The 14,885-nt window shown below is 36.4% G+C and overlaps 1 pseudogene; it reads left to right on the top strand.

The window, feature by feature from the left end:
- The first annotated feature begins 10,372 nt into the window (after positions 1-10,372).
- On the top strand, positions 10,373-12,052 carry LOC141510995 (deoxyhypusine synthase pseudogene; annotated as a pseudogene).
- The last annotated feature ends 2,833 nt before the right edge of the window (positions 12,053-14,885 follow it).

The following is a 14,885-nucleotide window of genomic DNA, read 5'->3' as shown; positions in this document are numbered from 1 at the left end:
TTTAACTATCCATTTTATTAATCTCTACTTTGCTCTACAGGATTTTCATTTTAGTGTTTAATTGAAGTTATTTTTAATTTGTTATTTTTCTTGTCTTTTTTTTTTTTTTAGTTTCATGCCCAAATCACTCATCAGTTCTTTCCCTCTTTTATGGATGTATTCCTTCAGATATATATTAATTCTCCCCCCAATACGGCTTAGACTTTATACCACAAATTTTGGAATGTTGTCTCATTTCGGTTATTGTCCTTGATGCAATTATTGATTATTTCTATGATTTGTTATTTGACCCACTTATTCATTGAGATTAGATTATTTAGTTTCCAATTAATTTTTTAAGACAACAAATTTTTATTAGAAGACCTCTATGTCATTATTTAAAGTCTTGAAAACACAAAAAAGACAAAAAAGATGACATTCCTACAATACTTTAGCTTGATTTGTTTTTATAGACCATGAATTTTTCCTTATATATATATATATATATCCATATAGAAATATAAATATAAATATACATACATTTCTTTATATATATTTGCATATTTAATTTTCCAGCTGCATTCAAAGATTGTTTTCAATATTCACTTTTTGTGTAAGGTTTGAGTTCCACATTTTTCTCATTTCCTTCCCTCACTTCTTCTCTCATTGACAGTGAATTATCTGAAATAGGTTATACATATACAACTGTGTTAAACATATTTCTATAGCAATCCCAGAATCATTTCCTTTGTAAGTGAAGCTTAATTTATTATTACTATTATTACAATAATTTTTTATTAGAGTAAGCATAAATCCTCCCCCAAGAAGATGAGAAACCTCAAGAATAGTGAAAGAGAAAAAAAATGTACTTCAGTCTGTGTTCAGATTCCAATGATTCCATCTCTGGGGTGAGTTGCCTTCTTTATCAAAGGCCACCAGAGAAGCTGTTGCAATATCTTTCCCACAGTTGCCACCACTTGCTGTGCCCCCACTCTATTCCTCCCTACCCTCATTTATTCTATTCTCTCTCTCTCTCTCTCTCTCTCCTTTCATCCTGGCCCTGTCCAAAAGGGTGTTGTATCTGAGTATCATCTCCCTTAGTCTTCCCTCTCTTCTATCACCCATTCCCCCCCCCTCCATTATCCCATCCCTTATCTCATCCCTTCTCATTTTTCCTCTAGGGTAAGATAGATTTCCTCACCCTACTATATGTATGTCATTTCCTCTCTGAACCATTTCTGATGAGAATGAAGGCTCACTCATTCCCCTTTGCCTTCCCCCTTTTCACTCCATTAAAAAAGCTTTTTCTTGACTCTTATGTGAAATTTCTTAGCTTCTTCTTTATCTCCTTTCCTTTCCTCCCAGTACTTTGCTTTATTACCCATTGACTCAATAATTTTACTATATTACACCATTATATTCCACTCCTTCCTGTGCTCTCTCTGTATATGCTCCTTCCAACAGCTCTTATAAATGAGAAAGTTCATATGAGTTATCAATATCTTCTTCCCATGTAGGAATACAAACGGTTCAATATCATTAAGTTCCTCATAGTCAGTTCTTATCCACCCTCTCTATGGTTCACCAGAGTTCTGTATTTGGAGATCAAACATTTTGTTCAGCTCTGGTTGTTTCAATAGGAAAGTTTGAAAGTATCCTGTTTTATTGAAAGTCCATCTTTTCCCCTAAAAGAGGGTGTTCAGTTTTACTGTGTAGTTTATTCTCGGTTGTAAACCAAGATCTTTTGCCTTCTGGAATATCATATTCCAAAACCTTAATGTAGATGATGCCAGATCCTGTGCAATCCTGACTATGGAGCCTCGGTAGTTGAATTGTTTTCTTCTGGCAGCTTTCAGAATTTTGTATTTGATTTGTAAATTTTGGAATTTGACTATAATATTCCTGGAAGTTTTTCTTTTGGGATCTCTTTCAGGAGGTGACCAGTGAATTCCTTCAGTTTCTATTTTATCCTCTGCTTCTAGGATCTCAGGGCAATTTTGCTATATTATTGCTTGAAAAATGAAGTCTAGGCTCTTTTCCTGATCATGGCTTTCAGATAGCTCAATAATTTGTAAATTATTTCTTCTGGATCTATTTTTGCGGTCAGTTGTTTTTCCAATGAAATATTTCACAGCTTCTTGTTATTTTTGACTTTTTTGGAAGAGTTATATTTATTCCTGATTTCTTTTTTTTTTTTTAGGTTTTGCAAGGCAATGGGGTTACGTGGCTTGCCCGAGGTCACACAGCTAGGTAATTATTAAGTGTCTGAGGCTGGATTTGAACTCAGGTACTCCTGACTCCAGGGCTGGTGCTCTATCCACTGCGACACCTAGATGCCCTATTCCTGATTTCTTGCAAAATCATCAGCTTCCTTTAGTTCCATTCTGCATTTGACAGAATTATTTTCTTCAGAGAGTTTTTTTATCTCCTTTTCCAGCTGGCCAATTCTGCTTTTTAAGGCATTCTTCTTTTCATTTGCCTTTTGTTTTTCTTTTTCCATTAGACCTAAACTGGTTTTTGACATATTATTTTCTTCAATTTTTTTTTGCATTTCTTTCACCAAGCTTTTGGTTTGGTTTTCATTTTTCTGTATCATTCTCATTTCTCCTCCCAATTTTTCCTCCACCTCCCTCAATTGCTTTTCAAAGTCTTTTTTTTGAGTTCATCCATAGTCTGAGACCATTATCTATTTCTCTTTAAAACAGTTTTGGATTTGGACTTGGATATGGAAGCTTTAATTTTGTGGTCATCTGAGTATGTGTTTTGATCTTCCATGGGGCTAAAATAATTTTCTATGGTCAGATTCTTCTTTTTCTGTTGTTTATTCATATCCTTGGCCCAAGACTAATTTACAGCACTTCTAAGGCTTTGGGGATTTTTTGAGACACCCCACTATGACCTTTATTCCTCCAAAGTATTATGCTATCTTGTCTGTGCTTCCATATGTAGATGACCACCACACTTCCCTTTGTGCTGGAGCTGTAAGGAGTGGTCCTGATTGGCTATCTTAGCATAGAAAGCCAAACTGCAATCTGGATCTGAGTGTGGGCAAACAGCAGAGTCCTAGCCCAAGGGAGATCAGAGAAATTTATTCAGTCTTCCCTCACCCCCTTACTATCTGTGGGCTGTGCTCTGGGGGTGCAGACTGCTTTCTCAACATTCTTGCTGCAGGTTCTGCAGACAGTGCTCCCTTACTCCACACTCATTCTGGTGTAGAAGAATTCTCTCACCACCCCTTCAAGCTGTTCCAGGGCTGTGTTGTGAATGGGGGCTTTTTCCAACTCCCGGTCCTGGCGAAACACTCCTTTCCCATGGAACTTCTAAGTTGTCTTGGACTGGGAAAATGTATCACTCAATCTTTCTGTGGGTTATGCCCCTCTAAATTTTGGCTAGAGTCATAATTTGTTAGCTTTTGGAGTTTTGAGGGGAAGGAGTACCTACACATCACCATCTTGGCTCTGCCCCAACATAATTTTTTGAAAAAGCAATTCATAATACATGTCCTACACATGAAGTGGAAAAACAACATCATTTTCCTGTATGAAATGGGGAAGGGGAGACAGAGAAGGTAATAAGCATTTATTTTTCATTATATGAAATTTTATTTATTTTCCAATTATATACAATAGTAGTTCTACCTATCATTTTTGTAAGGTATGGAGTTTTACAATTTTCCCCCACTCTCTCTTCCCTCTCCCTCCCTGCACAGAACGGAATCTGATAATCTTTACATAATTTCCATGATATTCATTGATCAAAATTGAATGTGGTGAGAGAAAAAATATATATCCTTGAGAAAAAAATTAATTATTAGAGATAGCAAAATTATGTAGAACATAAGAAATATTTTTTAAAAATTGAAGGCAGTCTTTGGTCTTTGATTAAATTCTAGAGTTCATTCTCTGGATACATATGATATTTTCTATCACAGATACCCTGAAATTGTCCCTGATTATCACACTGATGAACTGAGCGAATCCATTAAGGTTGATCATCAACCACATGTTGCTCTTAGTGTGTATAATGTTCTTCTGGTTCTGTTCATCTCCCTCAGTATCAATTCATGCAAATCTTTCCAGACTTCTCTGAAATCCCATCCCTCTTGGCTTCTAATAGAACAATAGTGTTCCATAACACACATTCCCCAATTAATGGACATCCCTTCCATTTCCAATTCTTTGCCATCATAAACAGAGCTTCTATGAATATTTTTGTATATATGATGTGTTTACCCTTTTTCATGATCTTTTCAGGGTGTAGACACAGTAGAGGTATTGTTGGATCAAAGGGTATGCACATTTTTATTGCCCTTTGGGCGTAATACAAATTGCTCTCCAGAAAGTTTGGATGAGTTCACAACTCCACCAACAATGTATTAGTTTCCCAGATTTCCCATATCCCTTCCAACATTGATCCCTATCCTTTCTGGTCATATTGGCCAATCTGAGAGTTGTGAGGTGGTACCTCAGAGATACTTTAATTTGCATTTCTCTAATCAGTAATGATTTAGAGCAGTTTTTCATATGACTATGAATAACTTTGATTTCATCATCTACAAATTGCCTTTGCATAACCTTTGAACTTTGTCAACTGGGGAATGGCATTTTTTTATAAATTTGACTCAGTTCTCTATATATTTTAGATATGTGTCCTTTGTCAAAAATACTAGTTGTAAAACTTTTTTTCCCAATTTACTACATTTCTTTTCATCTTGGTTAACAGTGGTTTTGTCTATGCAAAAGCTTTTTAATTTAATGTAGTCAAAATTGTCTAATTTATTTTTAATGATGTTCTCCATCTCTTCCTTGTTCACAAACTGCTTCCCTTTCCACAGATTTTATAGGTAAACTATTCCTTGTTTTCCTAGTTTGCGTATAATATTATCTTTATGTCTAAATCCTGCACCCATTTTGATCTTATCTTGGTATAGGGTTTGAGATGTTGATCTAATCCAAGTTTTTTTTTTCCATACAATCTTCCAATTTTCCTCACAGTTTTCATTAAAGAGAGAGTTTTTATCCACAAGCCTGGACTCTTTGGGTTTATCAACCAGCAGATTATTATTATCCTTTCCTGCTTCTATTTTGCACCTAGTCTATTCCACTGTTCTACCATTCTATTTCTTAATTAGTACCAGACAGTTTTGATGACATGCTTTATAATATAATTTTAGATTTGGTAAGGCTAAGCCACTTTCTTTTGCACTTTTCCCCATTAAATCCCTTTTTATTCTTGACTTTTTATTTCTCTGTATGAATTTAATTACAGTTTTTTCTAACTCATTAAATTAATTTTTTGGAAGTTTCGCACTAAACAAGTAGTTTAATTTAGGTAGAATTATCATTTTTTGTTATATTAGCTCAGCCTATCCATGAAAAGTTGAAATTTTTCTGGTTATTTAAATCTGATTTTATTTGTGTGAAGAGTTTTAAAATTGTTTTCATAGAGATTCTGAGTGTTTCTTGGCAGGTAAACTCCCAAGCATTTTATATTGTCTGAAGCTATTTTAAATGGGATTTCTCTATCTAGCTCTTGCTATTGTATCTTGCTTGTAATATATAGAAATATTGAGCATTTATGTGGATTTATTTTATGTTCTGCAACTTTGCTAAAGTTACTAATTGTTTCTTGTAGTTTTTAGATGATTTTTAGGATTCTCTAGGTATACCATCATGTCATCTGCAAAGAGTGAGAGCTTTGTTTATTCCTTCCCAATTTTAATTCCTTCAAGTTCTTTTTCTTCTCATTGCTGAAGCTAATATTTCTAATAAAATATTGAATAGTAGTGGTGATAATGGACATGCTTGTTTCACCTCTGATCTTACTGTGAATGGCTCTAGCATATCCCTATTGGATATAATGCTTGTTGATGGTTTCAGATAGTTACTGCTAATCATTTTAAGGACCAACCCATTTATTCCTACCCTTTGTAGTGTTTTAGTAGGTATGGGTGTTGTATTTTGTCAAAGGCTTTGTCAGCATCTATTGAGATAATTATCTGGCTTTTGTTAGGTTTGTTATTGATTTAATCAATTATACTAACAGTTTTCCTAATATTGCCCTGCATTCCTGGGATAAATCTTTCTTAGTCATAGTGTTTTGTTCTAGTGAGAACTTGCTGTAATTACTTTGCTATGATTTTATTTAAGTATTTTGCATCAACAGTCATTAGGGAAACTGATCTCTAATTTTCTTTCTCTGATTTGACTCTTCCTGGTTTAGGTATCAGCATCATATTGGTGTCATACAAGGAGTTAGGCAGAGTTCCATCCTTCACCTGTTTTTCCAAAGAGTTTACATAGAATTGGAACTAATTTTTCCTTAAATGTTTGATAGCATTCACTTGTGAATCCATCTGGCCCTGGAGATTTTTTCTTAAGGAGTTCAATAATAACTTGTTGAATTCCTTTTTCTGAGATAGGATTATGTAGGTATTTAATTTCCTCTTCATTTAACCTGGGCAACTTATATTTTTGTAAATATTGATCCATTTCACTTAAATTATTATTTTTTGTTTGTTTTGCAAGGCAAATGAGGTTCATTGGCTTGGCCAAGGCCACACAGCTAGGTAATTATTAAATATCTGAGACCGGATTTGAACCAAGATACTCCTGACTCCAGGGCTGGTGCTTTATCCACTATGCCACCTAGCTGCCCCCTTCACTTAAATTATTAAATTTATTGTCATACAGTTGGGAAAATGTTTCCAAATTAGTACTTTAATTTCCTCTTCATTGATGGTGAGTTCACATTTTTCATTTATAATACTAGTAATTTGGTTTTCTTTTTTCCTTTTTTAATCAACTTAAACTAAGATTTAGCAACTTTATTGTTTTTATTAAACCAACTCTTGGTTTTATTTATTGGTTCAATAGCTTTCCTGTTTTTGATTTTATTAATTTCTCCTTTAATTTTTGAAATTTCTAATTTGGTATTTAATTGGGGGTTTTTAGTTTGTTCTTTCTCTAATTCTTTTAGTTGCATGCTTAGGTGGTCATTGGTTTCCTCTTTCTCTATTTTATTCATGCAAGCATTTAAAGATACAATATATTCGCTAATAACTTCCTTGGCTGTATTCCATTGGTTTTGATATGTTGTCTTGTTATTGTCATTGCCTAGGATGAAATCATTCATTCTATCCATAATTTGTTGTTTGATCCACTCATTCTTTAAAACAAGGTTATTTAGTTTCCAATTAATTTTAGGTTTATCTCTCCATGGCCCATTATTACACATGATTTTTATTGTGTTATTGTCTGAGAAGGAAGTATTCATTATTTCTACCTTTCTGAATTTGATTGTGAGGTTTTTTTGTACCTTAGTACATGGTCAATTTTTGTGTAGGTGCCAGGTATTGCAGAATAAAGGCATATTCCTTTCTATCTTCATTCAATTTTTTCATGTCTAGATTTTTTTGACATTGTATTTATGTCTGTATCTTCCTTCTTGTTTACTTTATGATTAGATTTATCTAATTCTGAGACAGGGATATTGAGGTCTCCTACCAGTAGAGTATTGTTGTCTATGTCTTCCCATAACTCATTAAGTTTCTCCTCTAAGAATTTGGATGCTATACCACTTGGTGCATACATATTTAGTATTGCAATTGCTTCATTGTCAATGGTACCTTGTAAGAGGATATAGTTTCCTTTTTATCTCTTTTAATGAGATCTGTGCTACTTTGTCTGAGATAAGGATTGTTACCCCCACCTTTTTCACATCAGCTGAAGCATAATATATTCTGCTCCAACCTTTTACCTTTACTCTGTATGTATCCCTCTGCTTCAAATGAATTTCTTGTAAACAGCTTATTGTAGGATTTTGGTTTTTAATGCACTCTGCTATTTGCTTACATTTTATGGAAGAATTCATCCTATTCATATTCATTGTTACAATTACTAACTCTTTCTAACCCTCCATGCTATCTTCCCTCTGTTTTTATTTTTCCCCTTATCCATATTCTCCAGTAATTTGTTTCTGAATAATACCTTCAGGGTGTTTGTCCCTTACATCCAACCCACTTCCCCTTTCTTTCCATTTTCCCTTTGGACCTTGTCCCCTTCCTTCTGTCAGTTCCTCTCTTCTTCCCCCCTCATCCCCCCATAATACTTGAAAGATAATATAAGCTTCTAAATTTACTTGTGTGTGTGTGTGTATGTCAATCTTTATTTGAGCCAAATTTGATGAGAGCAAGATTGAGGCAGTTCTCACCTTATCCCTTCTTCCCCTCTATTGCAATAGGTCCTTTGTACCTCTTCATGAAATGTAATTCATCCCATTAAATCTCTTTTAAGAGGTTTGGTTCATGTTAATTCTGAGGGAAAGCCAGGAGAACTTAGGACAGTGTCTGACTTCTTTCTGCCATCGTGGCTGGAAGTAGTTACCAAGATATTTTATAGGCTCTCTAATCAGTTCCTTGCATCCCATCACCAAAATTGAGAATTGTCTTTTTATAGCCCCTAAACTTCTTCCCCATTTACAGATTTCCTTTGTTTAATGAATCAAACAGGGAATACTTCAGATACAGTAGTCCATACCCCAGCTCTATCTAATTTTCTGGTGATCTGAGTAGGGTTTAGTAATTCATCAGACAAATGTTCTAATAAGCCCTCCTATCCTGCACTGAAAACAAACAATGGCCTGATAAAAATCCATTACACACTTTTAGACTAGACAGTTTTTCATGAACAAACCATCAATGAGTTCATAGTGAGGTTAACATGTCCAATCACAGTGGACAGTTCATTCTAGACTATTCATAACTTTTCTGTATTTATGTTAATTTTTTGCTTTTGAATTCACAGATTTTTTTCCCAAACCTGCATTGTCTCAGTCCCCATCGTTCCTGACCAAGAGCATGGATCTAAGTAACTAAGAAATGATTTCTACTCAAGAGTTGTATTTGTTTTTAAATGGAGGTTTTAATTAAAAGATTCCTTAAGCATGAGGAATTCTGAGGGAAGAACTCCTTCTACTGCAAGGGAGCATTCTCTGAAAGTTATAGTTTTACAGAGTTGCCTGAGGACAGTGAGAGGATAGTAATAGTAATTTTCCTATTAGTGTTCGACCCTGGAGTATTTTTCATTTGTTGTTATTCAAGTTCCATTTAGCTCCTTTTATTTTTTAATTTTTATGGAGCCTGTTTTAAATAGATTTTATTCTCCAGGATGTGAATTGCATTTTCTGTGCTTTACAATACTGATAAAGTATAATGTATTTCACTTCTTTCCCACTGCACACATTATATTGATCAAAATGCACAAATTTACATAGAAGCTTAAATGATACTTTTAAACTATGACTGACTTAGCTACAAATTTGAATCCTTCAATTTTTGGAAAACGGTAGGCTATGTTCTTTCTTCTGTGGTGTCCAATGGTGGGTCAAGGAGAAAACCTCCAGATGGGACTTCTCCACCCCCTGGGAACCTACCAGGTATGCCTTTGGTCATGCCCCTTGCACTCTAAAATAGCATAGTAATGATGAGGTTGCAGACCTTCAATTCTTCCTGCTGACGCTCAAATTCTTCCTTCTCAGCAGTCTGACAAGTACCCAGTCAGTTTATTATTTCATTAAATTTGACAAGGATCTTTTTACCTTCATCATCAATTTTGCTTTGGAGTTTCTATGGTAACCATGTTGAAAGTATAAAAATCAAGAGAATTCTTGGAAGAAAACTTGTTTTACTGTGTCTTATCTTCAGCTTATATTTCTCATCCTCCTGGAGCATATAGTCAATGTTTCCTTTGCTCAGATGCCCTTTGTTATAGGTGATGGTGCTCTTATTCTCTTTGTCTGTGCTCCTATATACAGCAAAATCAGTGAAGATGCCATTTGTCCCAATGTCAAATGTTACTTCAATCTAAGGAATAGACTGGGGGATGGGGATTATTATTATGAGTTCAACATTGCAAGTAGGTTGTTGCACTTTGTCATTCCTCTCTCACCTTCATAAATCTTAATGAAGGTCAGTAATTGCTTTTCATCTTATAGTTTTAGAGAGTTGCCTAGGACATTAGAATGTTTAGAAAGATCTTATTCATTTTGAATTTTACAATTTTTCACCCATTCTTGCTTCCCTCTCACACCTTCCACAGAAGGCATTCTGTTAGTCTTTACATTGTTTCTATGATATACATTGATATCAATTGAATGTGAAGAAAAAAATCATATCCTTAAGGAAGAAAAATAAAGTATAACAGATAGCAAAATTGCATAATAAGTTAACATTTTTTTTTTCTAAATTGAAGGTAATAGTCTTTGGTCTTTGTTCAAACTCCACAATTCTTTCTCTGAATACTGATAAAGAATTGCAGATAGTCCAAAATTGTCCATGGTTGTTGCACTGAAGGAATGAGTAAGTCCATTAAGATTGATCATCACGGCAGGGCTCATGGAGGGCCCCCAGGAGGAGAAGGAGGGCCCCGGGCCGGGGCCCTCGGGAGCCCTGGACGCTGTGCTCAGGCACATCACGGCGCTGCCCGCAGGGCCGGTCCCGGTCAGGGGCTACGACTTCAACCGCAGCCTGGACTACGGCGCCCTCCTCCGTGCCTTCGCCACCACCGGCTTCCAAGGCCACCAGCTTCGGCCGCGCAGCAGGTCCACACCATGATCGAGAAGAAGCTGGAGCCTCTCGGGGAGGAGGAGGAGGACCACGCCGACCTGAACCCGATCCATCGGCCTGCGAGCTGCAGCACCATCTTCTTGGGCTACACATCCAACCTCATCAGCTACAGGGTCCGCGAGACCGTCCGCTACCTGGTGCAACACAACATGGTAGATGGTCTGGTGACAACTTCCGGTGGGATAGAAGAAGACCTGATCAAATGCTGGCACCCACATACCTGGGCGACTTTAGCCTGAAGGGGAAGGAGCTGAGACAAAATGGCATCCACAGGATCGGAAACCTGCTTGTCCCCAATGACAACTACTGCAAGTTTGAGAACTGGTTGATGCCGATTCTGGACCAGATGGTTCTGGAGCAGAATACAGAGGGGGTGAAATGGATACCATCAAAGATGATTGCATGATTGGTCAAAGAAATAAACAACCATGAGTCTGTGTATTACTGGACAACAACATCCCAGTGCTAAGCCCGGCTTTGGCTGATGGGTCTCTTGGGGATATGATCTTCTTCCACTCATATGAGAACCCAGGGCTTGTGTTGGACATAGTGGAGGACTTACGACTCAATGCTCAGGCCATCTTTGCCAAGCACACAGGCATGATCATCCTTGGGGGAGGACTGGTGAAGCACCACATTGCTAATGCTAATCTCATGAGGAATGGGGCCGATTATGCTGTCAATATCAACATGGTCCAGGAATTTGATGGCTCAAACTCTGGGGCCAGGCCAGATGAAGCTGTGTCCTGGGGCAAGATCCGCATGGACTCAAAGCCAGTTAAGGTCTATGCTGATGCCGCTCTTATCTTCCCTCTCCTGGTGACAGAGACTTTTGCCCAGAAAATCAGCAGCTTCACTCCATAGAAGAAAATGACTGAGCAGCTAGTTCCAACAAGGACCTGGAAATTGGGGGTTCTGGATTCTAACCCCTCCTATTATTTTGTCACAGCTACTCCTCCAGACATCCCCACCTTTCATGGCATCCTGGTCAGCAAATATCCAGGCCTGAGATAAAGGTCTCTTTATGTGGCAGGTTATGGTACAGTTCCCAAAGCCAATAAACTTCACACATCCCATCCACCTATGTCTACTGCTGCCCCTCAAGCCAGCGACTCCTCCTCTGCTATAAATAACTCTTCTTGCCAGCACTGGGCATTGCCTTCTGAGGCAGTCAGCAAGCAGGGCTCAGTGGGGTGGAAGACCAGGGACTGGACAACACCTCCACCCACAGGCAGGGTAAAAGCCAGAGTACCCTGTGACAGAAAAGGAAGACATGATGAGGAGGGTGGGAGAGAAGACAAAGCTAGTTACTGGGAACTGCTGGGCGATGGGATGGTGACCTCCACTAGGTCCCAGAAGTAGATGTTTCCATCCTCTGAGGCACTGACCACATGAGTATCTCGCTCGCTCAGGCAGCAGTCCAGCTTGTAGTCCTGATTTTTGTGTCCTGTGTACCTGAGGAGAGGAGACAGCAGGCTGGCTCCTGAGAGCTCCAGGCTCACTTCAGGAAACTCCTCATCAGATAATAATCTTTCTTAGTTCCCTATGCCTAGGCCTGGAATATCATTTCTGTCTGGCTTTGTTGAAATCCCACCCCCATTCTATAACATATATATGTGTGTGTGTGTGTGTGTGTGTCTATCCCTATCTCATGTTTTAGAATAGACCTGTTGGTTATGGCTTTCAAAAAAAAAAAAGATTGATCATCACTCCCATGTTGCTTTTAGGGTGTACATTGTTTTTCTGGTTCTGCTCATCTTGCTCAGCATCAGTTCATGCAAATCCTTTCAAACTTTCCTGAATTCACATCCCTCCTGGTTTCTAATAGAACAATAGTGTTCCATGACATACTTATACCACAGTTTGTTAAGCCATTCCCCAATTGAAAGACATTTACTTAATTTCCAATTCTTTGCTACCACAAACAGGGTTGCTATGAATATCTTTGTACAAGTGATGTTTTTACCCTTTTTCATAATCTCTTCAGGTTATAGACCTAGTAGTGGTATTGCTGGTTCAGAGGGTATGCACATTTTTGTTGACCTTTGGGCATAATTCCAAATTGCTCTATCTAGAAAGGTTGGATGAGGTCATAGCTCTACCAACAATGTATTTTGTCCCAGATTTCCCATATCCCTTCCAACATTGATCATGGACATTAGATTGTTAAATGATTTGGACTTATGAGGTGAGAGATTCCTATATTTTCTAGGGCCTGACTTTCTTTTACAAATCTGGGCCCTCAAGCACAAAAGGTTTATCTACGGGAGAAAGGAACTCTTTAGAAAATTAGAGACTTGAAAAATGAGCAGCAGGTAGAAGACAGGAATGTTGGAGCCAAACTTGTTTGAGTGTGTAAATGTGTGAACTTTCACTTTTAGTTTCTGAAAAGTATCTGCCCCTTATTTTAGAATGTGTCTGGTAGAATAATGAGTCTTATTTAAATGACAATATATACAGATTTCTTGAAATATATTTAAATATTTTTAAATAGTAGTATCATCTTAACCTATGATTTCTTACTCCACAGTGGAATTTTACTTCCTAACAAGTTTTTATTGTTATTATTTTTGAGTTTGAAAAACCAGCAGACACAATTGAATCTGACAGAGTATATCACATTACAATCTGTAATCAAAAGTGCATTTGTTTCTAAGTTTTGGGCACCAAGATTGGCTCAGTCATTTTATATCATTTCACCTGCCTCTTAGTGTTCTTATGGTTGTTATTGTTGTTGGTGCTATTTTCATTGAAATTTTAAATTTTAAATTATTGCAGTCATTCAGTATATTGACATCCTGCTATGAATTTCTTTTGCATTCATGGAAGTCTTATGTTTTTCAGAACTTCTCATATCTGATATTTCTTTCAGTACAATAATATTTCTTTACATTAATATAAAGACCTCAGGGCCTAGAGAATAGGCAGATAGTCCTAAGGTCAGAACTTAATTCAAATTTCCTCTGCTACGTACTGGTTTTAGGACCTATCACTAGTCACTTTACCACTGTTTTCTAGATAAATCTCTAAGGTGATAAATGGACTGACCTATATTGGCAGAAAGAATTTTTTTACTTGGTTCCTTGTATTACTGAAATCAAAGGTCTAGTTCATATCTCTGTCTTACCTTCACATAAAATTTGTTCAGCTATGATTCAACTGAGCCTTCACTTTTCTTATAGTCAGTTATGAACAGAAAAGGTACTACAATGAATATTTTATTATATATGTGACCTTTCTTTTTCCAAGATTGTTAGGGTAGTTATCTATTAATAGCATCAATAGGTATATATAATATATTGACTATAGAAATCCACCTTCTACAGGTAAATAGATAGAAAGAATTTGGTTCACTGAATGGTACTGATAGTATAGTCACAATATCTGTAACAACTTCATCAGTTTATGTTTTTCCTCAATCAAAATTTTAATGAATGTGAGTAGATGTCACTGTATGATTTCATCAATGAAAAAAATTAACCTGAGATCTTTTACGCCACAAATTTGAATATATGTGGTACATTTCCCTTCATTTTTGAGATCTTTGGATTATATATGTAGTAGTAGTAGTAGTACTAGTAGTAGTAGTTAGTAGTAATATCATTGGGTCAGAGGATATTCAGCTTAGTGACTTTTTAACTAGTTTTTTAAATTATTTTTTCAATGAGCAATCCTTTCTTTCCCTTCAACCTTTCTTGACAAGAGGTACAGAATGAGGCATTTTCACACAGAGCCAATATGTGGATTATTTTTTACTTGTCTATACTTATTACTTGTGACACAAGACTTCTGGGGAGGGGAGCTTGTAAGGAGAAACTGGTGGGTAGTGATTGTTGTGGGAAAAAAAGAAATGAACATTGAGACAAAAAAATACACAGCAGTGAACAAAGTTCAGAATTTAATACAGACATAAAGGACAGTTTTGTTTCTGTTGTGTTAAATTCAATATACTCTTTCAAAAGTTATACATTATAGTTCATAGGTTCATATGAAATCCCATTTTACAGTTCTACTTTCCTTACCAAAATGTACATGTCCTTTGATGTTTGTAGAGAGTTCACAATGGAAAAAGAAATGTTAAAGAAAAGAAGTTTGTTTGAAGCCTAATTGATTGAATTCACTGGTTTAAGTACATTTTTGAATATAGATTATAAAGGGAAATCTTGAAGAAGAAAAGTTGTTTTTAGAATATTCAAAATCAAAGAATACTTGTATCTCAAAGTTGGAAGAGTTTCAATGGCTATTGATTCATACCCACAAATGAAGGGAATACCCTTTAAAA

This window comes from Macrotis lagotis, chromosome 2 (genome assembly GCF_037893015.1).
Source record: "Macrotis lagotis isolate mMagLag1 chromosome 2, bilby.v1.9.chrom.fasta, whole genome shotgun sequence".
Lineage (NCBI taxonomy): Eukaryota > Metazoa > Chordata > Mammalia > Peramelemorphia > Peramelidae > Macrotis > Macrotis lagotis.
This window is presented reverse-complemented; position numbering and strand designations above follow the sequence as displayed.